Source organism: Lutjanus erythropterus, chromosome 10 (genome assembly GCF_056507025.1).
Source record: "Lutjanus erythropterus isolate fLutEry1 chromosome 10, fLutEry1.hap2, whole genome shotgun sequence".
NCBI lineage: Eukaryota > Metazoa > Chordata > Actinopteri > Lutjaniformes > Lutjanidae > Lutjanus > Lutjanus erythropterus.
This window is the reverse complement of record NC_139326.1, coordinates 42,430,978-42,455,411: the sequence shown is the minus strand read 5'-3', so window position 1 is coordinate 42,455,411 and position 24,434 is coordinate 42,430,978.

Here is a 24,434-nt window from a genome sequence, read left to right as displayed (position 1 = left end):
ATAAAAGTTTCTGTCCCTTTTTTTTCTTTTTTTAAAATGTTTGAGAATTATATTCAGAGGAGAGATACATGGCTTTCAGTGAGATGTTGTGGTGAGGCCCTGCAATTACAGGTGCACCTCAAGTGTATTTAACGCAAACATGAAGAGAGCAATAAACATAATATCTGTTGCAACAAGAAGCGCACCACCAACTTCTGAAAGTAAAGACATAAACATGCTGTTTGTTGGTCTGAGTAAGCATGTGTGACCACTTGAAATTGTATATATATCAGAATATAGAAATCAATATACATTGAGGCCAAAAGACAATAAAGACAATAAATATTGAGCTCCAAAAGGAGTGGGAGCGGTCTTCAAAAATGTCAAAACTACATGCCAAAACAATTTGTGTTATTTTTAGGGATAACAGATACGGATACAGTTTACTGTAAACAGTGAATCTGTAATTATGTGTCCCTAGAGTCTATTACTTATGGCCACTGACTGACAGATAATGTGACTTGGCTGATGCACAGAACATTTACAAAAACTGTAAAGACGACATTATTATTCCAAGCATGTGGTCAACACTCTAAGTAGTGAAGCTCTACTATGTCATGTTTTTATCTTAATATAAAAGTGCAGTGTAGCAGTAAATGCATTCCCTCAAGGGGCTGCACCTAATGATTATTATTTAAATGATTAATCTTTTAATTAATTTACTGATTAATCTGACATTTTTTTTTATTATTCAATTATATAACGATTAACTTACCAAAAATTACAGATAAAAACTTGTCTTATAAAATTTCAATATTTTATTCAATCATAATCCTGCAAAACAGACAAATAAAGCATATTGGAATAATGATAATAGTGTCATATTTTTAAAATGTGTCTAATTTCCACCCTATTTTTTCTTTTCTTTTTATGAGACTTTATAACTAAAACATATACATGTATAAACCAGTGTTTTTCAACCCTTTTTTGAGCCACGGCACTTTTTTACATTTAAAAAATCCCGCGGCACACCACCAACCAAAAATGTTACAAACGACACATTGTAGCCTAATACAGTATATATAATGACAATTTAGTCTCTTACTTTGTTTATACTCACTCAGTCTGAAACCTGGGCCTGTTTAGATGAACACAAAGCTGATATCCTGGCAGGAACTGAAGAAAGGCACACACAAAGCTCTTCCTCAACAGCTCTCAGTCTCTCTCCGTTTTTAGTTTTAATAGCAGTCATGCTTGAAAAGCTCAGTTCACATAAATATGTTGTGGAAAATGGGAGCAATGTTGAAATAGCTCTGTTTGCCAGAATGAGGAACTCTTTGGCAGCAGTCAACCAAAAACTGTCCAAAGGTAGATCAGCAAAGCTTAGTTTTAAACCACGGTCTTGTCTCAGTTAAGTTAGTTCCTCCTGCTCCTGCAAAGTCATATCATTTCCAAAAACTGCTGCTGAGCTATATGGGTCCCTAACCCAGTCAAAGCTTTCAATGAGGGTTGAGGGGAAATAAAATGACAACCTCTCCTCAAGAGTTTTCAAATGTTTACCTATAATCTCACACAACGCAGCAGTGTTGACATGTCCTTGCTATTTCTGGGTGAGTGGGAACATTTCAAGGTTGGCACTTTCCAGATGTTGTTGCCAGAGGTGCACCTTTGAAGGGAATCCATTTATTTTATCTGTGCTTGTGAGCAGGTTTTCATTTCGGCCTTGCAGTCGTGTGTTCAGTTCATTCAGATGCTGAAATATATCTGCCATGTATGCCAGCCTTGCACACCACTCATCACTTGCAAGCAGCCTTGCGTCATCGGACCTCTCATCAGTCAAAAACACTTTTAGTTCCTTGCGCAGCTCATATACACGGGCCAGCACTTTGCCGCGTGACAACCATCGGACCTCCGCATGGAGCAATAAGGCGTTATGCTCCGCTCCCATTTCCTCACATAAAGATGCAATTATGCGGCTTTTCAGAGGTCTTGTCTTAACAAAGTTTACCATGCGCACAACATCATCCAACACAAAGTCTTAGCGACCAACGCCTCACGGTGCAAAAAACAGTGTGTAATGATTACATCTGGGTGTCTCTCTTTCACTCTGCTAATGAAGCCTTTGGTGCGCCCGACCATGGCTGCTGCTCTATCAGTGCAGACACTCGTGCAGTTTTCCCACTTAAGTCCTCCTTGTTCAAGATATTCTGATGTGACCCGACAAATTTCCTCTCCTGTTGTTTTTTCTGGCAATGCCTTGCAAAATAGGAAGTTTTCTCCGATGGCGTCTCCATCCACAAAACGCACATTGGCCAAGAGTTGAGCATGTCCACTAATGTCCGTAGACTCATCAAGTTGCAATGAAAATTTCCCACTGATGCGTATCTTTTCCAAGACAACACTTTCGATGTCTGCAGACATGTCATCAATACATCTGGCAATTGTGTTATCTGAGAGAGGGATTTTGGCTACTTCTTTAACTGCAGCAGGGCCAAGCATCTCGTTCACAATGGCTTTACAGGCAGGTAGTATTAATGTCTCTGCCACAGTGTGTGGCTTTTTTTGATTTGGCTACGAGTTCAGCTACTAAGAAGCTAGCTTTGAGAGCTCTCTCAGACACCTTTGTGGTTTTTCTCATTAAAGTTAGCCGTTTCTCAGTGTGTTCACGCAGGCGAACAAAATAGTCTGTGCTCTTGTTTTGAAGTGATGGGTGTTTCGTTTGCAGATGGCGTTTAAGCTTGCTTGGGATCATGGCACTGTTGGATAGCTTTTCCCCACACACCAAGCATAATGGGGTGGGCGCAGTCAGATCACCGGTGAAAGTAAATCCAAATGAAAGATAACTTTCGCTGTATTGCCTCGAGCTCACCGTTTTTGCTTTCTTTTGACCACCACTCGTACTAGGCTCTTCATCTGGGTTAGAATTTTGTCTAGGGCCCAGTTCGGAGTCTGCATTTTTCCTTGTCAAATATTTATCCATCGCTGCTGTCACGGCCACCTCTCGCACGCATCACTAATTCTATTAAGGTCATTATTGTGCTCCCTACTGCCACCTATTGACCTGGAAGAGTATTTGATTACTCTGCCATGCTCTGCCATGCAATGTAGTCACTAGCAGGCATTGCGCACCCCCCCGGATAATTTCCCATGGCACACCTGACAATCTCTCACAGCACACTAGTGTGCCGCGGCACAGTGGTTGAAAATCACTGGTATAAACAACCAAGATCAACCAACATAAACAACACAAACATAATATATTATCCATTCAAAAAAAAATCAAATAAGCAAATAAAAAAGGACATTGTCCAACAACGTGATATTGACATCAACAGATGTCATCAGTTAGCAAGTCAGAGTTTCTGGAGGAAAAGGTGTAAGGGTTCCCAAAGGTGACAGAACCTGCCCGATTTGTTTTGTTTTTTTCCTCCAGGATAATTTTTTCTGGCTTTTTTGCCTTTATTTGACAGTGGCAGCCGAAGATATGACAGAAAAGGGGGATCGAGAGACAGGGGATGACACGCAGCAAATGGGCCACAGGTGGGAGTTGAACCAGCGGCCACTGTGGAGGACTGATAACAACAGTACATGGGGCATGCGCTCTACCAGCTGAGCTACAGGCGTCACTCCTTGGATGACTTGTTATTGAGATCATAAGTCAGTTTCTCCAGAGGAAGCACAGCTGATATCTGTGATAACCACATGTCAACTGTGGGGACCTGTGGGACAGACCATCCCAACAAGTTGCGCTTTTTAGCCAAATATAAAAGAGCCGTTAACACAGATTTGACATCATTATTAAAGAAATTGTCTGAAGTATGGTGCAGCAAGGAGAACAAAGGAGTCAATAAGAACTGTCTGCCAGTAACCTCCTGAATTACAGAGTGAAGCTCTTTCCAAAATACGTGCATACAATGGCATGACCGGGACACATGAAGCAAATGTACCTTTGTGTGTTTTACATTTAAAACAGAGGTTTGAGCTGTTGGTGAACATTTTCTGGAGGCAGGCAGGTGTACAATAAATCCTGTGAAAAAATGTAAAAATTTTGCTGACATATAGGAATTGAAGTGCATTTCGGAAAGATCCCCTTGCATCCTTGGAAGACCTGGCTGAGATCAATATATCTCTTAACTGACAGTTTCAAGCAAATCCCATTCTTCCTTAAAAGAGATTCTGTAAAATCACAAATTTGGAGATACTTAAAAGAATCTCTGTGAGGGATATTAAAATCTGTTCTAATTTGCTCAAACAACTTCAAAGCCAAAGATCATCAGGCCTGCAAAATCAAATAGGCCACTCCTTCAGACCAAAACTCCTGATCTGTACAGGAAGATCAGGGTTAAACGTTAGGGGAGATCCAACATAAACGACAGACAGGTTATCTAGGTGTTTTCTCACATCCTTCCACATCAATACTGTGTTGTAAATGATTGTGTTATGATCAAGGGAAGTTATTTGGTCTAAATTGTTGATAAAAGGCAGGGATTTAAGTCTCCTGGGATAACATGCTGGAGACTGGAGACCAATCCATAAAAGTTTCTTGCATATTTGTAAACCAATCTAACATCATTTTGAGCTGAGCCGACCAATAGTCGACAGCACAGGTTTTGTTTTTTTTTTGTTTTTTAACAGCCAATTAGAACACGTGTTGTTGTTTTTTTAACAACTGCCAATCGTAGCACAGGGATTTTACAAGATCAGAGGGGTATACTATGAAGCAAGCTCAACACAGCCAGGCTTTCTTTGCATGATCTGGATCGACAAAGCCTAAAACTTCAATCAGAGATAACGGGTATTACAATGATGGTTATCAACTTGCTTTGTTAATCCAGGTTCTCATTTTAAAGCTTTGTGCGCGCTCACATAAAAAGGGCGTTTCTTGCATCATTTGACTCTTCTTCCACATGAAATGAAACAATTGCAAGCCACTTAAGTCAAAATCATCAAGTTGTTATAATTATGAGCTGTGGAAAATATACAAAATACATTACAGCAAAAAGCAACATTGTTGCTGCAAATAAAGCAGGAGAAGAAGTATGCTGTCAGAAAATTACTGATCGACTAAATGCGGTCTTAATGCTGCGGTTTATTCTAACATGAAAACTGCACATTAAACGATAAAACTCCATACAGCGGATTTAAACATGATGAAGTCTGTCTGACACTGTCCTTTGATGACAGAGACATGGAAATCACTTAAGTTTTTGACCAAACCAACGTAAAATGAGTGTAATTGATTTAAGACTGTCTGTGATAAATGATGATGAATTTTCTAATCAGTGATCTGAGCTGCAATATCACGGAGACAAAACAGATAACAGTAAAAAGTATTCAAAGTGTCTGTAGTTGCTTCATCATTATTTTACTGTGTGGATTATATACCATGTCAATTTAGAGTGTTAATATGATCTGGAGCAAACGGGAAAAATGACTCTGCATCACCATTATATGGATTCGTTCAGTGATATTACAAACATACAGCTCAGCAACTTTTCATTTTTAATGTCTTTCCTCAGTTTAAAAGCTATATCACTCATAAACAACCTTGTTAGGACAACAATTAGTTAAAGAACAGCGCGTTTTACAGACAATTTAATCTGAAACTCTGAACATAACCTGCTTGCGACCAGGTTATGAGTTTAGCATAAGTTACCATGGTTATCTAGCCAGGTTAAACCTTCGTGACACTGAAAATCTTGGCTTTAGACTCAACATAGCTTGTTAACCCATTAATCTCGCTTCGTAGTACACCCCTCAGATAAAAGAAGAGGGGGATTTTACAACAGCATAGCAAAACACAGGGAATTTTCTATCAGCACAAGGGTTGTTTTTGTTTTATTTTGCTAACCCTAACCCTTGTTGCAACACCCTTTACAGCTGCCAACCACGAGACAGGTGGGTTTTACATCAGCCAATGATGACAGCCAATCACAGCACACGAACAAATAAAAGAACACAGTTTTTTTTCTTTTTCTTCTTCTTTTTTTTTTTTTTTTACAATAACCAATCACAACACAGAGGGATTTTTCATCAACCATCCATGGCACAGGGGGTTTATACAACAGCCAATCACATCATAGGTGATTTTTGACAGTCAATCCAAAAACTGGGTTTTCTCTACAAGAGTAAATAAGAGAACAGGAGCCAGTTTCAACACAGAAGGATTTTACAAAAGCCAACTCCAACACGGAGGAGTTTTAAATCAGCATTTGACAGCACAAGAGAGTTTTACAACAGCCAGACTCAACACACTGATTTGACTACAGAAAATCAAAGCACTGTTGCCTTTTGTAATACCCAATTACATCACATGGGGCTTTACAGCCATCAATCATGAGACAGGGAGGTTTTACATAAGCCTATCACAACACAAGGGGAGTTTTATGACAGCTAGTCACAGCACAGGTGGATTTTACAATAGCAAATAAAAGAAAAGTTGTTTTTCCAATAGCCAATCATAACACAGGGGGATTCATCCACCAGTCACAACTGATGGGGGTTTTACAACAGCCAATTACAGCAAATGGGTCATTTACAACAGCCAATTACAACATGGGGATTTTTTTAAACAACCAATCACAGCACAGGGGGATTTTACAAGAGCCAATGATGGCACAGGTGTTCATTTTACAATAGCCAATCACAACACAGGAGGGTTTTAGAACACAAGTGTTTGCTTTTTTTTAACCACAACCAATCACGGTACAGGGGAATTTTACAACAGCTGATTGAGTTTACAAAAGCCAATCTCAACACAGAGATTTTCCAAAACAAAATCAAGCACAGGTGAGTTTATATCAGCCAATTACAAAATAGGGGAGCTTTACATGAGCCAATCACAACACAGAGGGATTTTAAAATGGCCGGTCATAACACAGGAGGGTTTTACAACAGCCAGTCAAACCATTGGTGTATTTCACAACGGGCAATCACAGCACATAGGACTTTTCAACAGCAAATCACAGGAAAGGAGGGGTTTAAAGGAATAGTTGACCCAAAAATGAAAATTTAGTTGTCATCTACTCGCCCTCATGCCAACTGAAGATCAGGTTTAGTTTTTTAGTCCACAAAACACTACTGGACTTTCACAGGAAAAGAGCATTGCAGAATCCTCCAAACAATGGAACGGTGTGCAAGGGGACTTGGATTACACCAGTATGGAGGGATTTTAGGTTTCTTCTCTCCCCAGTTGTTTTTTAGAGTTTGAAAACTGGTCACCATTCATTTACTTTGTTTGGAAGATTCCTGTCAAACTCCAGCAGTGTTTTGCAGACTAACAAAATATGCCCTACCCTCAATTGGCATAAGTTTGAGTAGATAATGACAAAATTTTTTGGATGGACTATCCTTTTACATAGTGCTTTTAGCTGTGGGCTGTATAGTGTATATAGGAGGAAAATAGTGAACATGTTGTGCTTTTAACCAGCTCACTCATTTGAGACTCTAAATAAGTACGAAAGCATATACTGTTCAATACTGTTAAGTTTTGAAAAGTGTAAAAAGTGTTGAAAATTGTTCTTTTCGACTTCCCACTGCGCAGCCGCAAAGATTGCAGCATAAAAGAAATTCACCCCCGACAACTTGGATTAAATAGCCCTGTAAAACTATTAAACTTGCTTCAGTTGACCTTAAACTACGGATAAGGGCAAAATCATGACGAAAGACAGGCAGAACAAAGTCAAAATCAAGAAATATGCACAGAATGTCGATTCACACGATAACTTAAGCCGAGAGTCCTCCCCAGCTAGCTGCAGCTTGCCAGCTAAGGCTAATGGAAAAGAAGGCACGGACACCGATATGGTCAGTCTGAATACCATACTCGCTGAGATAAAAAGTTTCAGACAAGAAAACAAGCAACAACTGGGAGAAATCAAAGAGGAGATAAGCAAAACCAAGCTGAGACTCGATGAGGCAGGGGAGCGAATTTTAAACACAGAGGAGAGGCTACAGTCTATGGAAGAAGTGATGAAGGAGCTAATAAAACTCCAAAACTCGCCTGGAAGCAAAACAAACAGACCAAGAGGGAACGTCGAGACGAAACAACGTTAGGATCTACTCCGTAGTGGAGGGGTCTGAGAACAAGTCTCCATCAATGATAAGCTTTGTTGAAGAGCTGCTGAAACATAACTTATCTCTGCCACCTGATATGGATCTCCAGATCAAAAGGGTGCACAGTGCACTTGGACCAGCACCGCAAGAAGGAGCTCCTCCGAGATCCCTTGTAGTAAAGTTTCTGAGCTAAAGAAGTTGGGAAATCTATTGGATCATCAATACAAGCTATGATTGTAGACAGTAGATTGATGGACACCTTTACAGATAAAAACAATCCTTGGATACAAGTGGCTCTTAACACCTGGCAGAGGGTAGTTAAAAAGTAAAACCTGAAGGGTGTGGAGAAATTAAGATGGTGTCCATATGATACTGACTTCATCCCAAACAAGACGGATACCAGATTTAAAATATGGATGGGTAAAGGGCTAACAGCATATTGCTGCTGTATCCATAACAAAACACTGAAAAGCTCTGAGACACTTAAAAAAGATTATGGATTGGAGGATCAAGATTTTTTCAGATATCTACAAGTGAGACACAGGGTGAATTAAATTATAGCTGAGGGCTTGGAGAAAGTAGACAATGATATATTGAATATTTTTGTGTCAACTTACAAATCAGGAAATGGATGCAAAATAATATCCAGATTATATAAAAGTAGGGCTGCACAATATTGGAAAAAACTGACATTGCAAATTTTTTTTTTAACCCTGCGATATATATTGCGATATGAAAAAATACAGGAATTTTCACCAGATGACTTGAATAACACTTTATGTTATGCTCCACTGCCACCGTCTTGTGGACAATTAACCTGCACTGATCTTGTGACTCACTCCACATACAGGGGCGTGGTCTGCTTTGGCAACCTGATTAAGAACGATTGTGATTGGTGGATTGCTGCACGCAGTGTGTGTCAGGTACCCTTGAAATTAGATGAGAACACGTTTAGTTCATTTGCCTCCTACATCGCAGGACCTGCAATGTGACTATTGCGCACACGTATACATTGCGATGACGATGCTCAAACGATATATTGTGCAGCTCTATATAAAAGCTTTCAGGACTCCTCAAAGACAACCACCCAACATGTAAAAAATCAATGAGAAAGAGAGGGAGGAATGGTCATATCTGAAGATGAGTGGGGAGATATATGCAAATCACAGTGGATAACTACATCATCACACTGTTGGAGGGAATTTGGATGGAAAAATATCATGAGATTTTCATTACTCCTGCCCAGAAGAGATATCAAGGTGTTGGAATTAATTGTTGGGGGCTATGTGGAACAGATGTAGGTAACCATTATCATTTATTTTGGGATTGCCCCAAAATTACATTCTATTGGAGGGAAATTCATAAATGTTTGGAAACAGTAATTCAGATCACTATTCCATTTGATGCTTTGACAATGTATATGGGCACTGTAACACTGAATCTTCAAACTAAAACAGACAAATATTTAATGAGAATATTACTTATTGGAGGCAAAAAAGCTGTGACAAGGAAGTGGTTACAACCAGATGCTCCAACATTAGAGGACTGGTTAAAAATTATTCAGGAAATCTACACAATGGAGAGACTAACCTTTTCTATAAAAATGCAAAGAGAAAAATGTAGGACATTGTGGTCAAAATGGATTGGATACATTAATTCACAGAGACCTGACCTACTTTAAAGGAAATTGCCATTTTCAATGAACTATGAGGAGCAGACTTTCATAGATAAATGAATGTGTATGACATTGTTTGTTCAAATGTTTATAGTTGCGGACACTAAAATGTAAGGGAGAAAAATAGTAGAAGACAAGCTTATTATGACTAAGTTTAATGCCATTATTTGAGTTATGTCTTTACTATTATGTACTTATGTAAATGTGATTTATGTACTGTCTTCATGTACCGAATGTCTTGCAAACCTGGACTGTGAATGACCTCCCTAATAAAAACAGAAAATTGTTCTTTTCAAGTTCATTTTTAGTAATTAAGAAAAGCTATATTAACCAACATCTTACAGTGTTAGTGGTAACCCTTGAGAGAATTAATATCAACACTGCATACGAGAGTTAGAAAAACTAACAATTGTTAGTGCTAAGAAGTGTTGAATTTTAACTCAAAATAGTCAATAATTACACTAAATTAGTGTTAAGGTACCAACTCTCCAAAAACAATAAAATTAACTATCTGTGGTGTGGACCCATATAGACATTTCAAAAGTGTTGAAATAAATTCCAACAGTGTTAATCTGAGTATACAGATTTTGCTGCGTAGCTGGCAGCATATTACTTCACACAGTGGCAGTTAAAAACTCATTTCCTGTTCTGACTTAAGAATAAACAATCTGTGCTGACCAGAGGGGTGTACTACGAAGCGAGATGAATGGGTTAGCGAGCTATGTTGAGTCTAAAGCCAGGATTTTCAGTGTCACGAAAGTGGCTCTCTTTTAACCTGGCTAGATCACCATGGTAACTTATGCTAAACTCATAACCTGGTCGGGAGCAGGTTATGTTCAGAGATTCAGATTAAATCGTCTGTAAAAAGCGCAGTTCTTTCACTTATAATTGTCCTAACAAGGTTGTTTATGAGCGATATAGCTTTTAAACTGAGGAAAGACAATAAAAATGAAAAGTTGTTGAGCTGTATGTTCGTAATATCACCGAACGAAGCAGCACAAGCGGTATGCATCACGCTGTCATGATGGTAACCTCCATTTGGTGATGCAGAGTCATTTTTCCCGTTTGCTCCAGATCATATTAACACTTTAAATTGACATCGTATATAATCCACACACTAAAATAATGATGAAACAACTACAGACACTTTGAATACTTTTTACTGTTATCTGTTTTGTCTTTGTGATATTGCAGCTCAGATCACTGATTAGAAAATTCATCATCATTTATCACAGACAATCTTAAATCAGTTGCACTCATTTTACGTTGGTTTGGTCAGAAACTTAAGTGATCTCCACGTCTCTGTCATCATAGGACAGTGTCAGACAGACTTCATCATGTTTAAATCTGCTGTATGGAGTTTTATTGTTTAATGTGCAGTTTTCATGTTAGAATAAACAGCAGCATTAAGACCACATTTAGTCGATCAGTAATTCTCTGACAGCATACTTCTTCTCCTGCTTTATTTGCAGCAACAATGTTGCTTTTTGCTGTAATGTATTTTGTATATTTTCCACAGCTCATAATTATAACAACTAGATGATTTTGACTTAAGTGGCTTGCGATTGCTTCATTTCATGCGGAAGAAGAGTCAAATGATGCAAGAAATGCCCCTTTTATGTGAGCGCGCACAGAGTCTGAAGACGAAAGCCTGGATTAACAAAGCAAGTTGATAACCATCATCGTGACACCCGTTATCTCTGATTGCGGTTTTAGACTTTGTTGATCCAGATCATGCAAAGAAAGCTCTCTTCTTTTGTTTTTTCCTCACTGCTAAGCAGTACTACAGCAAACTGTTGCACCAAGTCAACCTCTGTTTTGTTTACATCTGCCTACCCATGACTTCACAAGAGATTGTGCTTCCTCTGGTATATAAACTTAATAAGACTAAGGCTACGAGTGACCCAGAGCACTTTTGGAGAAAATGTAAAAGTTATTTCATAGCCAGTGTTTTATTATGAATGTATGTGTGAATGTACAATTTAATTTTCCATTAAAGAACAGTTACAAAAATGTTTCTATATACTGTCAATTGCAGGTCTTACAAAGACAGAAAAGCAGAATTTGCAAAGGTCGACTTTAAATAGAATTGAGTTGGCCATGGACATCGCAATCTATACAATTATAAGCATACAGTTGTTTGACATTGACTGTTAGATACTGGTTGGTTAATGGTTTAATATTTTGTGTATCAATTACTTTGTAGCTGGTTAATTATCAGCTAATTATAGTCAGGTTCTAACTGCAGTATGCAATAAATGGTTGTCCTTTGTGTATATTTACCTGTCACTCACTGCTGAAAGTACAGAACACAATTAAAAGAAATTATATTTTATAATAACGAGATATTAAATGAGCTTTTAGGTTGTCTGATATACTGCATTTATTTATTGGTTTGATTAATGGTTTACAGTGGTAAATAATGTTTTTTTTGTGCCTTCTCCTAAAAATGACTTCATTCCAGGCCTGAGTATACATTGTCAGTTCTGACAAAGAAAGAACCAATATTTTTATAGTCATACTTAAGCTATATCACATGGAAGCAGCTTACCTTAATGGTGATAACACACTTGCCACTCTGTATTTTACACGCAGCAGCAAATTCCTGGAACATAAGTATGCACAGTGAGTGTTATAGTCAAAAACATGGTGACACAAAACATTGTGTGGCAAAAACATAATATAGGGTGAGTAATTCCTCTGGAATTAAACAAAAAAAAAAAAAAACATTCAAAAACCACAGAGAAATTACTTGATGCTTTAGTCCCACTGACACATTTGGCACGAATGTAACGAGTTCTGGCAAAGGACAAACCCATCCTTACTTTGTGATCACGTCATGAAATTTTTGAATTGATACAGAAAAGTAAAGTATAGTATAGTAATTTGAATGTATTTTTTGTTGGTTCTGTTTTGTCATGTGAGCTTGTCTTTTATGTGATACAGAACAGGAATTAACTGTAAAGCAGAGTTAAGTGAATCAGGGCTGTTTAATTTGAACTGATTTTATTACTTCATTTTCAATTTGTTCCTGCACAATAATAAATGAAATAAAAGTGAAAAATGTTATGTTATTGTTTTTTATGCCTTCACAAAGGAATAAAAATATTTGTGCAGCATTGCGCATAATTTATATAAGATGAGATAAGTACTTTAACTTTTAACTTTTTTAAGCCAATCATGCAATAAACTAATCAGAAATTAAAAGCAGGTGCGGCACCAGCGCAAGCAGTGGTAGCATGACAGCAAGAGAAGGAAACAAGGATGTTTTGATACCAGCCCGAGTCTCTTGCAAAACGCATTTTCATCCAGTGAGTCATTAAATCAACATTATTACTCCCTTACTCGAATTGAGAATTGTAACACCGGTACCTCCGTCCCCTCACTTTCTTTACTTCGGATCCACATACACTAATATCAGGCATGCCCTTGTCCATAATTTCTGGGTGTTAACTGGGTATCACGGACACTTACCCTCCCTGCGCCTCAACTTTGAGACTTTGACTTTGAGATTCACTGACAAACAGGGTGAAATAATGTGTGAAAAGAGGAACGTAGCGTTGATCCTCAGCACAATTTATAATGAGAACTATTAAGCAGGGTTAGTGTTATGGTTAAATTAGCTAACGTTAGCTACCATCCAGCCTAAAATGCCACAGTTGCCCTTGAACTGTCAAAATAATTTCTCTTCAAATAGCAAACTGTTACTAGCTGACATGACTCTACATTAATGTTAGCTAGCTAACAATATACCAATCACCGGCACACAGACTTATTTATAATTTAACTAATTTTAAACTTACTTCACTTTATTGTGCGGAGTTTTCCACCTGGAGTTTCTGGTCGGTCGGTCAGTCCCCTGATTTAATTACTGCCCGTTGTTGTCAACCCGGTATGCTACATTCAGAGGGCCCCGGAAATGGGAACGCTACAATTTATGAATATAACACAAGGCAGCTAGAAGATCAAACAACAAATACTGTCAGTCTAAAGACCCTGCTCAGTATTTTAAAATACGAAAATTTACTTAAATAAAAAGAGAAAACGGTATCTCTATGAAAAAAAAAGAAAAGAAGTAAAGAAGTTTAATATTAAGGATTTTCAGATTCAAAAGTAGGACTTCATAGTTCCTACTTGGGTTTCTTGTCCCAAGAAGAAATTTGTCTTCCCCTGCCTTTTCTGTCTCTTTGTCATGACAAAAATTGCATTTTAATTATTTTCGGCGCAATGTCATAAGAAAATTACCTAACAGCTATCAATGTTAATTTTTTTTTTTATCATTCATCATAACAGGGTTGGGCAACAGAATGAGACTTCATCCATGCTACATCCACATACAACAAATATAAACAGATATGATCTGATGAGTATTTTCTCAAATGTCTGACATTTCATATGATATGATTATTCATTCATTTTCTGTAACCGCTTATTCTGGATCGGGTCGCGGGGGCTGGAGCCTATCCCAGCTGACATTGGGTGAGAGGCGGGGTACACCATAGACAACATAGAGACAGACACACTCACACCTACAGAAAATTTAGAGTCACCAATTAACCTAGCATGCATGTCTTTGGACTGCGGGAGGAAGCCGAAGAACCCGGAGAGAACCCACGCAGACAAGGGGAGAACATGCAAACTCCACACAGAAAGGCCCAAATCATTTCAGCATTTAGTGTGAAGGCCTGTCCTTAAATTCTGTCATGATATAACACTTTACAAATACCAATCTGAAGCAGAGTGCCATCAGAAAGTACTTTCAGTGTTATTTCTGAATGGTATCATTGTGGGACAAGTCCTTAAAAATACCTACTGTGAATGGCAACAGGTGTCCTGTCCAATAAAGGCTAAATGCCCCCCCCCCCCCCCCCCAAAAAAAAAAAAAAGTCAAACTAGAATGTTGTGGGTAAAGTGTCTGTTCATGGAACATCCAGTGCTGAAGGTACAGAATGGTGTGACCAGATCTCTGTGCCATCATTCACTGCCCAGCTCTGTCTGGTCTCACAATGGACTCTGCTTGACAGGAAGTTGAAGTGATTGGGGATATGCCTGATCTTTTGGTAGACTGTATGCGTCTTGACCAAACTGCACATGCCCATTGCTGTCTCCAGTTAGATGGATGATGTCTACTGTTGGCTCTGAAATCAAAGACAGGTGAATTGGCAGTTGCAGGAACTATTAAATATAAAGCCAATATCTCAAAAAAAAGTGAGAACTTTTAATTGAATATTAACAGAGATATTTATGCTGAATGAGTGCAATGACTGCAAGCAGGGGGAAACTTCTGACGAAGCTCTGTCACAAGTGATCTCTTTAGATGTTGTTATGTTATTGAATTATTGATTTTTTTGACCACTTTAGGGGAAAGGAAAACAGGCTTTACAGCTTTAACAGAACATTGGCCTATCACCACTTTAAAGTTGTAAGTGAAGTGGTGAACATGAACAAACAGTTGCCCATTTACAGAGAAACTTAGGCATTCATTTGAATTCAGATTTGTGTCCACCTGACAAAGATCAATATTTACTTTATTTCTGTTCAGGTCTGTACCAGATTTTCTGCTGTTTGGTGCTGGGTAGGTACTGTACAGTGAATTTATCAGCCTTTTCACTGAAGACTGAACAGCTGCCTGCTGTTGCTGGAACCTCGGTTGATGATGTTGAGAGTGAGATCTGATTTTGCCATCTAGAAAATCAGAACAAATGGTTAAAAGAAGGTTAAAACGTGTTGGTGATGATTCTTTGTGATAATTGACTAAAATGGATGAATGCACTTTTAACAAACAAGAAATTGTTGTGTAAGCAGCATTTTTTTAAAGAGTGATAAAAAATGCTGGGCACACAAGCTGCATAAAGTAGACTGTCTTCATAGAGGATTTTGGACACTACTTGAATAATGCTGCAACTACCTTGCTCACCAAAATGACCCTGTGTGTAAATAAGACAGCTCTGGAAATTTGGATTTGTTTGGAGAAGATATTTTTTTCATTTTTCTACTTACTTGGAAATAGCCTATTTCCCCCAGCTTCCCAGGTAGGGATATATTTGACACATTTTACTGAAATTGCCCTCATCTCCGAGTCTTTTAGAAATCAATTTTCAGACACTTGAATCTTCTTTATTAAAACTTCTTCCAACAGCACAGCACAGCAGACAGAGCTGTGTTGGTAGACAGAAATAATAAAACTCAATTATCCTTATTGATTATTACAGCTCTTAATATCAAACACAAACTTCATTATAACTTAACCAAACAATAGTAACAGAGTAAATGGTAGTCATCTACTGTTTAATACAAATTTTACTACAGCTATCAAGGTAACTGCTGCCTGCCTTTTATTCCACCAAAATCCTTTTTTTTGTCTAGCAAAGTTTTGGCTGAACTGAAGTCCCAGATCTAATCATCACTGTACGCCACTGATACAAGTTTTTATACTAAGAATTTTTCTGATCTCTCTTCTTCCTCCCTTCAACTTGTTATATGCTTTGTTGAGCTCAGTGCTTCCATCCACTTCTCAAGATTGTTTTGGCTATAATAGTTCATCTTTGCTCTGGACAGTTCTATAAGCACATACTCTATTAAAAAGCAATAGTTCAGCCAAAAATGAAAATTCACTCAATATCTACTCACCCCTGTGCTGATGTGAGGATGGGTGAGGATCTCCAGTTCGCAAAACACTCCCAGGTTTCAGCAGAAAACAGCCTTGCAGCCAAATCCAGTACAATTGAAGTGAAAATTTTAAAATATAAAAAAAAAAAGACACAAAACAAGACAAAACAAAAACCACAAGATGTCTCCATACTGCTTTGTGTGGTGTAATCCAAGTGTCCGTAAGATGCAACATTAAAATTTGACCCAAAAAGACACCCTTTACACAATGTTTTTAGCCTAAATCTCAGCTGTAACCTCTCACAACAGAGCTACATGCACACGCCTGAAGTGGGTACATAAGCTCTCGCCTAAGCTGCACGACACAAGATATATGAGATCTCGCAATACCCTCACATCTCTGTTTACATGCTACCTGGAAGTGACTCAGACAACAGAGAGAGATCTGCTCAGAAATAGTGACTTGTTACGCATACAGTTGACTTCACAAACTTTCAACAAAGAACAAAATGTACAAGGCCTTCGACATAGAGGAGGAACATCATTTTGTTGCTGCAGCCATGGACTACAGAGCGAGAGCAACAGAAACCTTGTAGTGTTGTGTACAAAATCCTTTCCAGATTGAGAAAGGCCCGACTTATGTTTCAGGTGTACATGTGGCTCTGGTCTGAGAGGCTACGGTTGACATTTAGGGTAAAAACATGGCGTAAATGGCATCTTTTTGGGTCAGATTTTAATGTTGGAGTTTATAGACACTTGGATTACACAACACAAGCAGTATGGAGACATTTTTTGTGTTTTGTTGTGTTTTATTTTATTTATTTTTTTAATTTCAAAACTGGTCACTGGATTTGGCTGTTTTCCACTGAAACCCCAGGAGTGTTTTGTGAACTGGAGATCTTCACTCATCCTCACATCAGCAAAGGGGTCAATAGATATTGAATGAAATTTCATTTTTGGGTGAACTATCACTTTAAAGAATGGTACAACTGATGGATTGATTATTTATTAGAAAATAAATATCTTACAGCAACCAACATTTTAGCAGCCATGGCTGCCAAAGATAACAACCGCTTCTGAGTTAAGGGTCAGATGAATGATCATTCCTTAATATTAGAGATGGCAAACAATAAAAATTTATTTGTGTCATATTGGACAATTTTTGAGACACCCTTTCCCAGAATGTTTTGACTTCAAGACACTCCCAGACCATACGCATAAATGTATCTACCAAATTAACATTACATGACGTGCAATTCATCATACACAGATACTTTCATCAAATGTCTTTTCTTTGGTGCCTCGATGAACAGGTGCTATGGAAAAAAATACACACACAAAAAAAAAAGAAATGCTGGCTTTTTTGACTGGTTGACCTTTTTTTTTTTTTTTTTATCAATTCCATGAGTGGATGAATGGAACACTGTAAACCTGAATAAGTTAGCAGTACTCTAGTACTTGCCTAACTAATAAACTCAAATGCTTGGGCTTATCAGGGCTTAAAAAATTGGAGTTTGTGTTACATGTAGCCTTTGATTACAGTGAAATAAAATGATTGATTATGCAACTCTGAATTTTCGTTCACCTTACTCACTGCAAGAGCTGAAAAATGTTCAGTAAGAAAACTAGGTGTGTCACAGTAAAATGCAGAAAAAGCAACAACAACAACATCAAAAACCCCAAATCAATAAAGTTTAGTTTCTTTTCATTTACTTTGAGCAGAGAGTAGTGCAATTTACTGGGAGGTGCTCAGACCAAGGATACACTGGTGTATCCCTTAATTGGGCAGTTTTGGCAATTTTCATCCTGCGTCATCAAGACCCACAAAGGGAGATCAAAGTCCAGTGACTGACAGAAGTTTCTGCAGCACTTGCACCTGCATGTTGTGAATAATGACACAAGCAAGTGGAAAGTGCGATGTGTGTATTACTGTGCAGATGACCATAATGCAAGCCAATAAATAGCCTAAGTAAACAAATAACACTGATCAGTTGCCTATATTAATTAGAAGATGGAAAAGGGAATATTAAATGATGATTAAAATCAGCATCAGAAAGAATACTACCAATAATCAGCCATTTCAATTTACAGATCTAACTGAATGCTGTCAGGTATCGAAATCTTTCTTAGATTTGTTTCTGTGAACATTCGTACCAGTCAGTTTGACCGCTGATACAGCTGTTATCAGCTCGTCATCAGTAACTGACGCCGCTTCAGACTAATGCCGAAAAAGGAACCAAGGATTTTTCATCTCACAGCTCTGTCTCCTCCGTCCTCACATCTCTGTCATGACCTCGCTGGGTGGAGCAAAGATGTGAGGAGAGGGAGCAAGTGGAGGAGATGAATTTACAGAATGAAAAGCATCCAATGTCCTTGTTTTGCTGCACCGTCTTCTTTGGCTGTTCTTTGTTTTAAATGGCAGTTGGCAAACAGCATTTTGGTGATTTAATGCCACCCGCTTGATTGGGGTGTTACTTCACTTGCCAGAATGACAATAGTGTGACTGAGTCGGTCAGAAAACAGATGTATTTGTTGTATTCATCATGCACATGCTGTGTACCGAACTGTGACGCCAGTACCACGATTTTGATGATGATCAGGAGTCAGACGAGTCCCAGTTTTCAAGGAGCAGTAAGTAATTCTGGAGGAAGACGTTTGATTGTTAAGTCTCATTCCTTGGTCATCAAATACGGATACTTTGGGTTGATGGCTTGAGCTGAAACAAGAAGCCCAAGAAACCAAGACAACTCCACACCTTCACACTCCAGTGACTCCAACATGCAGAATCAACTTTCTGTGAAACAGCTCAGGGACCTCTGGCCCACTCTTCATATGCAGTCTGAGGTAATATGGTTAATCTCTCTCACCTGTTTTTCCTTTGTCAGTAATGTATGTCACATTATGCATAGTTTTATCTAATTTAATTAATCTTGAAATCATTGGTTTTACTGTGAATTTATTTATTTTGACTTTATAGATTTGTTTGCAATGAGATAATGAGTTTATGTAGTGACTTTTATGTTGTAATCATTACTAATACTGCTTTACAAACATTTAGCCATAATAAGAAAATGCTGTTCTAATCCTGTTCTGATTTTATTATTCTTTTTTAAATAAAACAATAATTTATCTTAGTGATTCACAAACCTAGAACTTAATGTACTTCTTCTTTTCTGAAATGTAGCTGTATGTATGCAGCGTTCTAATGGTCACAAGAACCTGCCCTTGAACACCGAGTTTGATTGCCACACCCCTCAACTGATGATCTTATTCAGACAAAGGGCTTCCAAAACTAGACAAAAACAAGATTTCAGGTGCTATGGGTGATATATTCAAGTGCACGACCAGCAGGTGATTATGCATTTCACAGGTTAAATTTTTGGAATGTTTAATTTGATGGTTCAAATGAACTTTAATTCCACAATTGCTCCACTGCATAGTCCCCGTTTTTGCATGTCCATGCTCTTTCTCTGATTGCACCAGATAAATCAGCACAAGACGTGTGGACTTATTTTCTGATGCTGTAGTGGCCAGTTGGTTGGAACGGTTTGGCATTGGGCTTGATGAATAAATTTGTCACAGAATTTACACTATTTTTATCCCTGACATCAAACACAAGGTGTACTGCTATTCTCCTTGGCCTTCCTGTGTATCATGTGGTAAGTTTCAGTTAAGAAAAACCAGGCCCATTCTTTATTAATTCGTTCATATTTTCATTTCTTTCTTTTTTTTTTTATAATTCAGGTTTTTATTTGAGTTTTTACTTGGTACATGACAATCGTACAGTGCTCTTTAACATTAAAGAACAGGGCTCTTATACATAAACATAAATGAAAGTATCAATGATATTACAAGGTGTGGAAGTTCCTAGAAAGAAAAACAAACAAAAAATAAATAAAATAAAATAAATATCAGAGGGAAGGAAATCAGCTGTCGTCCTACTGACTGACAGTAAAAGTAATGTAGGACCAAAATGGTTCCCATTCTGGCGCTGTGGTACCATCTCTATTATTCAACTTATAAAGCATACATTCATATGAAGCAGTCTTTATCATCATATTTACCCATTCTTTAAACGGTAAGGCTTTCAGAGTTTTCCAGTGTTTAAAGGGGACCTATTATACTCAATTTCGGGCCTTTGTATTTGATTTTGGACTCCTATAGAGCAGCTACACACGATCGCCCGCACAGAAAGCTTTGTAGATCTTCAGGACGCTGTGCCTCTCGCTGCATCTCTTCCTTGTATTTTCTGCATCCCGTGAAAACGGTCTGTGTACTTTACTCCGCCCCCCGGCCCTCCTCCATTTACGCCTCCCGCTGAGCCCACTCCGCTGTGATTGGTCACACTCCCGAGGACTTCCGAAGGGCTGACAAGCGCTGCCGAGCTCGGCTACCGGCTAACCCAGCTTCGTATTGGCCAGTGTTGACAAAACAGTCCCCTGTGAAGTGCCATAGACAGACAAACACGGAGGTATTTTTCCATTGCTGGCCGGGAAAAAGCAACTCTATCCACTTCTGCCTGGTGCTCGCCTCTTTAGGAAAGCTAAACAAAGTTAACTTTCCCTCACACCCGAACAATCATTTTTGGAAGCCATTGGCTGTGCTACGAAGGAAGCTCAACACAGCCAGGCTTTCTCTGCATGACAAAGCCTAAAACTGCAATCAGAGATAACGGGTATCATGATGGTGGTTATCAACTCACTTTGTTAATCCAGGCTTTCGTCTTCAGACTCTGTGCGCGTTCATATAAAAGGGGCGTTTGTTGCATCATTTGACTCTTCTTCCACATGAAATGAAGCGATCGCGAGCCTTACTTAAGTCAAAATCATCAAGTTTTTATAATTATGAGCTGTGGAAAATATACAAAATACATTACGGCAAAAGCAACATTGTTGCTGCAAATAAAGCAGGAGAAGAAGAATGATGTCAGAAAATGACTGATGGACTAAATGCGGTCTTAATGCTGCCGTTTATTCTAACATGAAACCCGCACAATAAACAATAAAACTCCATACAGCAGATTTAAACATGATTAAGTCTGTCTGACACTGTCCTATGATGACAGAGACATGGACATCACTGAAGTTTTTGACCAAACCAACGTAAAATGAGTGCAACTGATGGCTGTGATAAATGATGATGAATTTTCTAATCAGTGATGTGAGCTGCAAAATCACAAAGACAAAACAGATAACAGTAAAAAGTATTCAAAGTGTCTGTAGTTGCTTCATCATTATTTTACTGTGTGGATTATATACGATGTCAATTTAAAGTGTTAATATGATCTGGAGCAAACGGGAAAAATGACTCTGCATCACCAAACGGAGGTTACCATCATGACAGCGCGATGCAGACAGTTTGTGCTGCTGTTACATTTTTACATTATATGGATTCGTTCTGTGATATTACGAGCATACAGCTCAGTAATTTTTCAATGTTAACGTCCTCCCTCAGTTTAAAAGCTAAGGACAAAAATTTGTTAAAGAATAGCGTGTTTTACAGACGATTTAATTTAAAACTCTGAACATAACCTGCTTGCGACCAGGTTATGAGTTTAGTAGTTACCATGGTTACCAGGTTAAAAGAGAGCCACATTCGTCACACTGAAAATCCTGTGTTTAGACGCAACATAGCTCGCTAACACATTAATCTCACTTAATAGTTCACCACTCAGAGCAGCGATATAATTTACGAAGCAGAGCGGGGGAGCGGGCAGGCCTAGAGCACATGCCGGGCAATGACCATATAAGTAAGTCTGGCACGCATTGACGTTAATGTTACTACACCGTTAAAAAAAGACAGTAAAACACAGCGTGCAGAGCCATCCAAAACAGCTTGCGGGGCTCGCTTCCAAATGCATGAACCTCATTATTTGACGCTTTGGAATCGTTTAACACAAGTATCCAACATTGTGACAACATTTATAGGTCAGAAAAGAGGAAAAAGCATAATAGGTCCCCTTTAAGAATAATCCTAGCTGCCACTGAGACCCCAACCATGATAACAGAGAATTTTCCTTTTGATATATTATCTATCTGTCCTTTGTCACCCAGTAAACACAGTGTAGGACAAAGTGGCATAGGTCTTTCTAACCAATCACTTAGAATACGTACGACAACCATCCAGAAGTGCTTGATAATTGGACATTCCCACAAACAATGTATCAGAATACCGTTATCATTTTGACACTTCCAGCACAATGAGTTGTTCATAAGGCCTAATCTATTCAGTCTCACAGGAGTCCAATAATATCTTTGTACAATCTTATATTGTGTACATTTGCCTTTACATTCCCTTAAAAATTCCCCACATTGTGAGATTATTTCCCTCCATTCCTCATTCCCAAGAACAACCCCAAAGTCATTTTCCCATAAAACCTTCAAATTGTTTAGATCAGTACTGAGTGTAGAGTTCATTCTTCTGTAAAATATCGAGGCTCTGTGATGGTGTGATGGCAAAACCAAATACCCTCAAATATGGTTGTCTTCAGTTTGCCAGTCTAGTGACATAACACAGTGCCTTGTCTGAACATATTTCCAAAAATGTTCCTTTCCATTTAGGTTATATTTACTCAATACATCAATATAAGACATAAACACTTTACCATCATACAAATTATCCAGCGTACATATTCCATGGTTGTGCCAACTCTTCCAGTAGACCGGTGTTTTACCAATACAGATTGCAGGATTTTGCCACAAAGACGAATATGGCTGTTTAGAATGAGATAATTTAATCATTTTGTGTATCTTCATCCAAACTTCCTTGGAATGCAACATAATAGGGTTAGAGATTCTACCTGAATTTTGAGAGAGGAGCTCTATGGGTGTAAAGGGAAAGGATAAAGATTTTTCTATAATGGGCCAGTCTAACTTGCATTGTCCAGTCCAATGTAGGGCAAGTTTCACCATCTCAAAAGAGATATAGTACAATCTTGGGTCAGAGCATAGCCAGAGCGTTGAGCTGATCTTGTGACATAGTGTTTCTAAGGAAAGTTTTTATCCTCTTTAATGTAGAAAAGCACCACTCAGACTCTGATGTTGTCATTGGTGTTGTGATGATGATGTTGAGAAGACTTACAGTTTCAGTGAATGTTTCTCCAAGGTCGTTTTCCATCAAAACCTGATAGAGAGCCAGTGCACCTTTGCAACTCCGGAACTCTTCATTCTCGTAGATCAGGGACAGTTCTGTTTTAAGTCTGGCCATGTCCAATGAGGGATAGGCTTCCACCGTGGTTTCCAGTGCTGAATCTGGGAACGTTCTGCTGTGTTGTTGGAACAAGTCTCCTTGCAAGACAGTGGCACTGATGAGGTGCTTGGTGAAAGAAAACCTCTCCTTGGCATGGCTCATGACGGTGTCACATACCTATGTGATAACATACAATTATAAAAAAGGTAAAGAATTAGGTCTTCACGTCTCACTACAATCAATGTTCTGAATAGCTAGCCTATATTGTGTAATAAACCAAAATGGTTAACTGTAATTATTCATAGATATCATATGACAATAAACATTTGAGTCTGGACTACTATATCAAGTGGTGAGCATCTTCATTAGATTTTTTTGATGATGTCTTTGTTTCTCTCTGTTCCTCTGTGTCTCTGTGTGTCTGTTCCTCTGTGTGTCTCTGTGGGCCCTATCTTAGCCTGGCGCAAGTGCCATTTTTGCTATGTGCATAAGATAGCAAACGCGCTAGCGCTGGGTCTGTGCCGCTGTGGGTGTGAGGTCTAAACATGAAGGCAAAAGGAAGGCGTGGCTGGGCACTTTTGCTTGAACTTGCAATAAACCAATCAGAAAGTCAGCTCTCATCACCTTTCAAGAGGCAGGTGCGCCAGCAGCGCAAGCGGAGGCAGCATGACGGCAGATTTACCAGGAGGAAACAAAGAGAAAAGATTTTCAAAGCAAGGAGACAGATCTCCTGGTTCCAGAAGAGAATGCGCAAGAGCACGCAATATATGGAGACAGCAGGACGTCTCCAAAACAGCTTCACGCCGAAATAGTTTATATACAATAATACAATAAATATGAACTGCAAATGTCATGCAGATATGTAACTGGTTATGTTTTAACCTGAAGCACCTTGAAACTGTGTTGTAATTCATAATTAATTATTAGCATC